The 10,939-nt window shown below is 37.3% G+C and overlaps 1 protein-coding gene across 3 annotated transcripts in view; it reads right to left on the bottom strand.

Annotated features, from left to right (window-relative positions):
• Positions 1-7,020, bottom strand: part of LOC129466014 (zinc finger protein 112) — a 35,222-nt gene extending 28,202 nt beyond the window's left edge. The window contains exon 1 of one of the 3 annotated variants that reach the window (XM_055248804.2): positions 6,963-7,020. The gene's annotated coding sequence lies outside the window, so the exon portion shown is untranslated. The remainder of the gene's footprint in view (positions 1-6,962) is intronic. The other 2 variants (XM_055248801.2, XM_055248803.2) reach the window with 2 other exon arrangements.
• Positions 7,021-10,939: the final 3,919 nt, after the last annotated feature.

Here is a 10,939-nt window from a genome sequence, read left to right as displayed (position 1 = left end):
TTTATAAAAACATGTATTTAAAGCCTATGGTTACTCATTGTATTATTCATCAGCAGGTACTTTGCAGAGAATATTTTAATCTATCATGTGCTATTGAACCAGTAGTGGCAACAGTGAACTTCATGCAAACTCAAAGATTAACCATCATCAGTTTCATGAATTTCATGAGAAATAGAAAAATCCTGACTTGCCCTACCATATGAGAGTTCAATGTCTGAGCAGCATTGAAGTTTTATTGTGATTTTTTTAAATCTCAGGGCTGAGACTGAAATATTTCTGAATAAGAACTTCCCTCAAGCATTACTATTGATATAATACTGAATGACATTGGAAATTAGCTTTAGCTGTAGACTTGATAATGTTTCTTAATGAATTCAACCTAAAAACGCAAAACAGTACTTATTTGTGAAACTTAGAGTGTAGGAAAGTTATTGCAAAGACAATTAATGTCTGAATCACAGGTAATGCTAAACCACTTTACAAATTTCCAGTGCTGTCAAAAGTTAAAACAAGTAATATCTCAATTCCCACATAAATTTGTAGCATATGTTATCTGAGCCCAAACTTCAGAATTGTAACAGTGTTTTCAGACCTTGCAAGTGCAAAGGACCTTTCTGCATTTCAAATTCCATTTCATTGTACACTGCATAATTCTCCTAACCTTCCATTGAAAGTGATTATTCTGAAATGTAGTGACACACTAAAAGGTAAATATCAAGAGTCTACAAGAATTCTTTAAATGTCTTCTGTATTAGTTTCTATTGCTGCTATAATAAATTACCACAAACTTGGTGGCTTAAAATAATGCAATTTATTCTTTATTAGTTATGGAGATCAGAAGTCTAAAATCAGTTTCTGTGGGTTAAAGTCAAGGTGTCAGCAGGGCTGGTTGCTTCTCATAGGAATCCATTTCCTTGCCTTTTCTAATTTCCAGAGGCTGCTGGAATTCCTTGGCTTATGGCTGCAGCACTCCAATTTCTGCTTCTGTTATCATGTCACTTTCTTCTAACTTTGATCCTTCTGCTTTTCTCTTATAAGAATCCTTGTAATTAGAACACTGGGCCCAACCAGATAATCCAGGATAACCTATGCATCTTAAAATCCATAAGTTTAATCACACCAGTAAATCTCTAATACCATGTGAAGTAACATTCACAAGCTCTGGGAATTAGGATATGGATATCTTTAGGGAGCCACTATTCAGTTTACCACAACTTTCAACTCATTAATATTCACAACTAAAATCACTTGCTTATGGATTAGTATCAGTTTTTGGTAGGACCTATTTAAGAAATTTCTTTTCAAAGATAAAATACATAAAATCTCATTACAAATCAGCGTTAACAGATGAACATTTACAGTCAATTTTGATGACAGGGAATAGCAACCTTGAACTTCAATTAAGTTGTACTCAATCATTATATCTTAAATTTTGTCAATTAAAGTTTCCTCTCATTATATAAATACCTAAATAATAGTACTGATATTTCTAGTTAACTGGAAAAACTGAAATATTTACAATCTGGGCCTAAAAAAATAGGTTTGCTGGCTCCTGGACAAAATTAATTCAACCCACAGGGGGTTCTTTGCAAAGATTAGTAAAAATTAAACTCCTGATGAAGAACAAAAGAGAAATGACACAAATTACCAAAACCAAGAATGAAAGAAGGGATATCACTACAGACTTAACAGGCATTAGAAATATAGATGACACATGCACACGTATGTTTATTGCGGCACTATTCACAATAGCAAAGAGTTGGAACCAACCCAAATGTCCAACAATGATAGACTGGATTAAGAAAATATGGCACATATACACCATGGAATACTATGCAGCCATAAAAAATGATGAGTTCATGTCCTTTGTAGGGACATGGATGAAGCTGGAAACCATCATTCTCAGTAAACTATCGCAAGGACAAAAAACCAAACACCGCATGTTCTCACTCATAGGTAGGAACTGAACGATGAGAACTCATGGACACAGGAAGGGGAACATCACACTCCGGGGACTGTTGTGGGGTGGGGGGAGGGGGGAGGGACAGCATTAGGAGATATACCTAATGCCAAATGACGAGTTAATGGGTGCAGCAAAACAACATGGCACATGGATACATATGTAACAAACCTGCACATCGTGCACATGTACCCTAAAAACCTAAAGTATAATAATAAAAAAAAGAAAAAAAAGAAATATAAATGAATTAACATTAATGAATTCAAATGATAGATGAAATGGTTTAATTCCTTGAAAGACACAAAACACAAAATACTGATGCGAGAAATCAAAGAGAAAAATGAAAAAAATCACTCAAAATTCTACATGCTGCATTGATTCGTTCATGTGAAGTTATGGAAAAGACAACGGGGTTGGGGAGTAAACCAGGGGTTTCCTGGAGTTAAGAGTTGGGGAAGAGTTTGACTACAAAAAGTTACCACAAGGGTATGTTTCTGGGCGATGGAACGGTTGTGAATCTTGATCGTGGTGGTGAAGTCTACGTGACAATGCAATTGTCAAAACTCAGAAATATACACCAAAAAGAATAAATTTCTACTATAAGTAGATAAGTTAAACAATAAATGTTAAAAAATTAAATAAGGCTGTTCTACAGGTACTTGTCAAACTTTTAAGTGCACAGCAATCACCAGCTCCAGTAAAAGTGAAGCAGAAAAAGCATTTGACAAAATACAATATCCACTCATGACAGAACTTTCACAGACTAAAAATATAATGGAACTTATAAAAATGCTTTCCCCTATGATTAGGAACAAGGCAGAGATGTGTACTCTTGACATAACTATTCAACACTGTACTGAAAATCAGCCAGTGTAGTGAGGCAAGGAAAAGAAATAAAAAGCATACAGATTAGAAAGGAAGAAATAAAACTGACCCGATTAATATACAACATGTGTCTCTATGGAAAATCCCAAGGAATCTACCAAAAACCAAAAATTTCTAGTGAGTATAGCAAAGTCAGAGAATACAAGGTCGATGCACAAAAATCAGGTGTATTTCTATACACTAACAATGTACAACTGGAAACCAAAATTTTAAAACAATATGATTTAAAATAGCTCTAGAAGAATAAATTATATATTATACTTGGGCATATGTCTTAACAAAACATGTATAGATCTGTATGCAGACAATCATGAAACACTAATGGAAGAAATTAAAGAACACTTACATGAAGGGACATGTTATATTAATGAACTGGAAAACTCAATGTGATAAAGACAGATCTACTGATTTAACATAATGTCAATGAAAATACCAGCTGAATTTTTGGTAGATATAAATAAGCTGATTCTAAAATGCATATTGAAAGGCAAAGGAACCAGAATAGCTAAAAACAATTTTGGAAAAAAAGAATAAATTTGGAGGAATCAAACTATCCAGACTTAAGATTTACTATCAAGCTACAGTAAATATGATATCTTGGTACTGGTGAAGAGATACACACATACATCAATTTAGCAGAACATGGTACAGAAATAACCCAAACAGGTGGTGTTGGGATGGTTGGTCATTCATATGTAAAGAAATAAATCTCAACTTAACCATCACATACTATAAAAAAGTTAGCTCAAAATAGATCACAGATTTAAGTGTAAAACCATAAAACTTCTAGCACAAGAGAAAATCTTCATGACCTGGGGCTAGGCAGACTTCTTAGATATGACATCAAAAGCACAATCCAAAAAAGATAACATTGATAAATCAGATGTCATTAAAATTAGAAACTTTTGTTCTGCAAAAGACACTATTAAGAGAATGAAAAGACAAGCTACAGGTTGAGAAGAAATATTTGCAAATCACGCATCCAACAAAGGACTTATATCCAGAATATATAAATAGCTCTCAAAAAAAAATCAACAATAGGAAAAATATAACCCAATGTAAAACTGCGCAAAGCATGCATACAGACACTTCAGCAAAGAAGATATAAGGATGGCAAAGAAACAACAACAAAAAAAGAAATATCTGCTGAACACCACTAGCCATTAGGGAAATGTAAATTAAAGTCACAATGCTTAGAATGGCTAAAATAAAAAAAAATAAGGAAAATACTAAGTGCTGACGAAGATGTAAATAAACTGGAACTTTCTACATCATTAGTGAGAATGCAAAATGGTACAGATACTACAGTTTGGCAGTTTCTTATAAAGTTAAACATACATTTCCCATATGACCCAGTAACCCCACTCATGGCTTCATACCCTACAGAAATCAGCATAAAAAAACTGTACATGAATGTTTATATCAGCTCTATTCATAAATGCCAAAAAGTGGGGGGAAAAGTCTGTCAACCAGTGAATAGATAAACTGTGATATATCCATAAAATGGATACTTCTGTTAACCAGAAGTAAACAGAAATGAAGTATTGATACGTATAACAACTTGGATGAATGTCAAGAGCAATTTGCTGAGTAAAAGAATCCAGTCTCAAATGTTACATATAGCATCAGTTCATTTATATGACATTCTCAAAAAGACAAAACTATAGAGTTTTAGTGGTTATGGTAGTTGCCAGTGGTTACAGGTATGGTGAGGGGTAACTATGAGGGAAGACATGAGGGCAGTTTTTGGGGTGATGGAACTGTTCTTTTTCTGACTACGGTAGTCATTATACAAACTATGCCTGTGTTGTAATAGAATTGTACACCAAAAATAACAAAATAGTCAATTTTACTGTAGAAACATTTTTTAAAAACATGTTTTAAAAACCTGGAAACACAACCTCAGTTATAAGGCATAGTCTATAAATGTTGTTACCATTTCTAACAATTTGTTTCTTAGGAATTTTTTTTAGATTATCAAAACATAACCAATCATTGCTCTTCAACTCTTCAATACTCTGAAATAGTTGGTGGATTATATAACCTACCAATATTAAGTGAGATTAAGGAATATATCCAGGGGTTATTTCTATTCTATTTTGATACCTAATTCCAATTCTACACTGCAAATCCTTGATGCCAGCTGTCTGTTGAGTAGCTACTCTAACCATAAACCCTTAACAACCTTGTATGATGTGCTGGGCACATGGAGAAAAATATGACATGGTCCCAGAAATAGAAGAACTTTCAGTGTATGGATTTAGATAAAGAGAAATAAGAAACAGAGCTATAAAACTTAGGAAAGGCAAACTCTCTACTGGAACACAAAGTTCATCACCATCCTTCTCCAAGGTACAACTCTCTTGCGTCCCCTAGCTTCCTCAAGTGACCATTCTGTAAGCTGCAACGAATGAAAACCTTAGAGTAGCTGCTGGCATTTCCCTTTCACAGTCTTGGATATAAGCAATTTATGATCATCAATATTTGACAATTATGACAATCAATCGAACAATATTATACTAAGTCGATGTTAGAGATTTGCTTTAAAATACTGAAACAAAAAAAAGGGGCAGGGAGTTGCTACAAGACTGGCAAATGTTAACAAAGGTTGAAGCTGGGTGATGCTTCCACAGAATTATTTTAGTCATATTACATTTGGCTATGCTTATAAATTTCCATAGTAAAAACTTAAGGGAAAAACAAAAGCTATGAAGCCTATTTGGTTAAACATGGGTAAAAATCCAAAAAGAAGTCTACTGGAAGAGGAAAACATTGAAATATTAATATTGTTACTGTTATATCTTGTGGTTAGCATAATTAAATTTTTTCTTTTACACTTTCTATACTTTCTTAATCTTTTACAATATGCAATAATTTATATAATCAGAATATGAACTATAAATATTTCAAATAAAATTAAATTACAGATAACTAAAAAAATCAAAAATTCAAAGCTCATTAACCTCGCTTTCATGGTCCTCTAGAAAAATCCAAATATGTCTTCTGAAGCTGATACTAAACACATCAAGAACTAAGGCAATGGATGGAAACTATTTGAATTCAAATCCCAGCTCAGGCTCTTACCACCTGAGTGACCTAAAGATAAACCACCTATGCTCTGTGTCTGTTTGCTTATCTTTAAGATGGGAATGGTGGTACCCAACTCAGCCTCAAAGGGCTCTTGTGAGGATTAAATATGTTAATTCATATCAAACTCTTAGAATGATCAGCACTAAATGTTTAAATACTGTCTTTATTACTCATGCCCAAGTACTCCCTCATCCGTTTCTGCATTTATTGAACAAATATCAGGGCATCTTCGAGCAGAATTTGCCAGTGAATGAAGGAAATATTGTCTTCCCTGGAAAGAAAAGATGATAAGTACTACTCAGGTGAGACTCCGCTGCCAAGTGCCAAAGGGTCATTCCCTCTTTCTCCCTGCAGCCTTTTTCAAGAAGTCAAGGCTAAAGAAGGAAAGGAGGATGGGAGAAATCAGAACTCCTGCATGAATTACAGTGGACTACCCAGGCAGCCCGGAGTGATCCTCTCCTAAAGAAAAATCTCTCCGTGATCAGAAAAGGGCCAGGGATACTCTGCAGCGGGAGCTCTGACCCCATCCTGGGTTCACAGAAGCTTTCAGTGAACTGAGTCCTTCTCAGAAAATTAAAAAGTGCTAATAACAAGAGACCCATCTTCTACCACCTGTCAGGCTCTGTTCCAAGTCTTTTTATTTAACTCTCAAAAGAACTCCATTAGATTGATACTAGTACCATTTTAAAGAAAAAGAAACACAGGCAGAGAGATTAAGATACTCGCCTGTTATTATCCTGCTAGGAAGTGGCAGATCTGGCTGATGGTCAGGGGAAAGGGCTGGGGGAGTACAGAACCCAGGAGATCCCCAGTCCCTGCGATGTAGGATCCTGAACCCCCGGCGCTAAGTGGGGATGCGCCAGCTGCCCCACACTGGAGAAGGCTCATTCAAAGATAACACAAATCCCGCCCTTCGCCGCAAGTGGATTATCCTCCCCTAGAGCTACTGCCCGGTTGCTACTGGCCCCCAGCAAAACGAACATCAGTATGGACGGAAGGAGCAGGACGCAGGGAGGGGAGGGCTCACCTTTCTGGGAGGAACGAAGGCCGCGGCCTAGCGTACCTGGGGCGGAAGTGGCTCTGCCTACAGAGACCTCCTGGACTACGCTTCCCAGAATTCCCGACGGGATCAGGGAGACAGCCTCAGCCTCCTAGAGCGGAAGTTACCCGACTACACGGGGCTCCCAAACTACACTTCCCAGAATTCCTATAAAAACTCTCCACTTCTCTGCCTGCCTAGGACGCAAGTGCCGGGTGCCAAGCTGAGAGCCTGGATCATAGTTCACATGTGCCGGTCCCAAAGGAATTCCTTAACTCCCCCTTCCTGGAACCGAAATGCTTCCAAAGACAGAGAGCTTGTATATATATTTCTCTATTTTCCCCAGCGGACCGTGCATGAAAGGCACCTTTCCTGGCGCGTGTGTCTCTGACCCTGTGGATCTTCTGGACGATTCCCAGAATTTCTTGCAGGGCAGCACTTCCCCTTAAGTCGTCTCTTTCTCGTTTGGATAGTCAGTATTTGTATAGTCACTATTCTCTTTTGGTTAGCCGTCTAATTTTATACTGCTAGTCCAGCTCTACTGCCTTCCCCCTAGAGTTTGAATTTATTTTTCTTCAAACGCGACACAAACCCAAATAAACTCAACCAAAGCGGGCTTTACCTACCTACCTACCTACCTACCAAGAAAATATCCCATAAAGGAGAGAACAGAGAAGCTTGCAATACAGGAAGAAAAAAAAAAAAAGAATTACAGAATGGAAGCGATGTGTGCGCTAAAAATGCAGGTACTTAAAGGAAATTGGGCTGATTTGTACTGGACACCGAATTTAAGGAATACAGGATCTCAACCTTTCTTTGACTGGATTACTTTTTTATTCCATTTTGGTGTGGACGCGTCTGAAACTGATAGTGCTGCTGCTACCTACCATAATGTGTTGCAAGATCCACAAGAACGTGGATGTCAAGAATCCACAAAAAACAGATGCAACCGTTGATGAGGCCATAAGCAGAAACAGCAAATGGTTCCCACGTTTCCTCTGCTTTAACTACTGATGATGAAATGCAAGCCATAAGGCAAATAGAAGGGCTGTACTGATACAGACAAAATGTTATTATTATGGGAAGGGATAAGTCCCTTGTAAAACCTCAAATTTTTTTCTTCTTTGAGAAAAATCTGTCACCTATTTTCACCCTGCTCTTGATATAGCAAATATTATAAGTTGTCTTCTGGAGGACAGGATGATTCAGGGAGGACGGTGAATGGGTTGACTCAATCCAGAAAAGGAAGAGGAAAATAAAAAGACATAACGACCAATCTGTGAAAATGCTCAGTGGCTTAAAAGACACTATTAAGAGATGGGACTATTTGATTCTTTATTTAACAACTCCTTTCCAAGAAAATGTTTTTGAAAATACATATGGTTTACATATTAAAGAAGATCAATCTGATAATGGGTGATTTTTTTTATAAAATGAAAGGAAAATTTAAAAATAAAAGGGACAGAATAATACTTTGTGTACTTCCACTTCCGGTAATAACAAAATGAGTGATTTGGAACAAACATCTGGCAGAGGAAAGGTGAGCAAACTTTTTAAATGTCAAAAAGCATCGAAAGACAAGATAATGGAGAAATGGTAGGCCAAAATTCAGACACAGTTGGTAGAGTCATGCATTTGGGGCTACTTTTCTCCTGGGGATGATGGTCTAGTCTAGGATCTGAAAAGCCTAGAAGCTCTGCAGCACTTTTGACACCTATATAAAGCTGGGGGAACAAAAGATTCTAGCAAAAACTAAAATGCACATCTTTTCAAGTGCACATAAGATTTGTACAAATGAGTAAAATGATATGGGATTTCAAAATACTGAAATACTAAATATGCTTTTGAATACGATGAAATTTGCCTAGAAATCAATAAAAATACAACTAAATGATTCATGTGTGCATTTAATAAATATTGTCTCATCTCCAAACCCACCATTCTTCACTCTGCTTTATGGGGCTGGAATGGGGGAATCTGTAGCCAATCTTTCCCGACCTCCACATCCCGAATCTGGTTCTGTGTTTGGCAACTATTAGCAGAAGAGTATAGGGGTGGTGGGGGCAAGGAGATATACTATATCCTGTGCCTGCCAGCCAGCAGTACTTTTTCTTGTAGCAACTGCCTAATTTTCAGTTTTTCTAACACTTGAAGAACCTATTTCATCATGGCTGTTTATAAACATTATTAAACAACTTCCCAAAGACTGATCCTTAGATGTCTAAGTCCTAAAACTGCAGGGCCCCGCTTCTGAGCTCAGAGACAGCAGAACCAGCCGAACACTGGCCTCTCCTCAGAGGTCTGAGTTTCAGGTGAGCATGACCTTCCTCTAAGCTTCGAAGTTTTAGTAATTCCTGTCTCTTCACTTTGTTTCCTCAGACCTCAGGTGGTTGCTGCTTGCTGCAGTTGCTACTTCCATCATATATTAGAGGTTTTTTTTTTTTTTTTTTTTTTTTTTTTTTGACAGAGTCTTGCTCTGTTCCCCGGGCTGAAGTGCAGTGGTGCCATCTTGGCTCACTGCAACCTCTGCCTCTTCACTTCAAGCAATTCTCCTGCCTCAGCCTCCCGAGTAGCTGGGATTACAGGCATGTGCCACCACGCCCAGCTAATTTTTGTATTATCAGTAGAGACGAGGTTTCACCACGTTGGCCAGGCTGGTGTTGAACTCCTGACCTCGTGATCCACCCGCCTCAACCTCCCAAAGTGCTGGGATTACAGGCGTGAGCCACTGCATCTGGCCTAGAGTTCTTTTTCTGCTCTTTCAGAAATCTAGCTACCAACTCTACAATATGCTAATTTTTCTTTTCAAATAATTGGTAAGGTTTCTATCTTCTCAGTGGACCGTAAATTATAAACTTGTTTAGAAATTAATCAAACCACTTTTAAGTAACCCATAGATAAAAGAGTATGGCATTGAAATCTGGTGTCATCAGTGAATTCTACCAAATATTTAAAGAAGAAACCATGTTCATCTCAAAATTATTCCTGAGAATAACAAAATAGGAAACACTTTCCAACTAACTTTGTGAGGCCACTATAATAACACTGACAAAATTTGTGAGAGGCTTCATTAGAGTAGAAAATGACAGGTCTGGCCGGGCACGGTGGCTCATGCCTGTAATCCCAGCACTTTGTGGGGCTAAGGGGGGCAGATCACCAGATTAGGAGATCCAGACCATTCTGGCTAACACAGTGAAACCCCATTTCTACTAAAAATACAAAAAAAAAAAAAAAAAAAAAGTCGGGCATGGTGGCACGTGCCTGTATTCCCAATTGTTTGGGAGGCTGAGGCAGGAGAATCGCTTGAACCTGGGAGGTGGAGATTGCAGTGAGCTGAGATCATGCCACTGCACTCCAGCCTGGGTGACAGAGGAGACTCCATCTCAAGAAAAAAAAAAAAAAAGAAAAAAGAAAGACAAAGAAAATGACAGGTCTATTTCCTCATAAATATACTTTCAAAAATGCTAAACAGAATGTTGCCAACGATATATAAAAGGGTAACCTAGGTATCAGAAAGAGAAAAAAAAGTTTGATTAAATTAATCACCCATTTATCATAAGAAAATTTAGGCAACTAAGCAATAGTAAAGAGCTACAAAAATGGCAACACATATCAAAAGGAATAGTGAAATATTGAAAACATTTCCTCTATGATGGGGAACAAAATAATGATGTCCACCCCAACCATTTCTACTAAATACCACATTTGCTCCTTTATCCTGCAATCTTGCCAACTAATCTAATTAATTTTAATATTTTATGTGTGGATATTTTGAATTTTATATGCATGCTCACGTTGACTTCAGATCTGCAACAAATGTGGCACGGCAGCACCATGGGAACAGGGCAAATATTCAATACATGTTGCTGTTAAATTGAGTATTGTGAAATAAAACTGAAATTGACCTATACCTCCCACTATATTCAACAATCTAAGGCTGGTGGATTGTACAGCCTGATTTGAAA

Source organism: Symphalangus syndactylus, chromosome 17, assembly GCF_028878055.3.
Source record: "Symphalangus syndactylus isolate Jambi chromosome 17, NHGRI_mSymSyn1-v2.1_pri, whole genome shotgun sequence".
Classification (NCBI taxonomy): domain Eukaryota; kingdom Metazoa; phylum Chordata; class Mammalia; order Primates; family Hylobatidae; genus Symphalangus; species Symphalangus syndactylus.
This window is presented reverse-complemented; position numbering and strand designations above follow the sequence as displayed.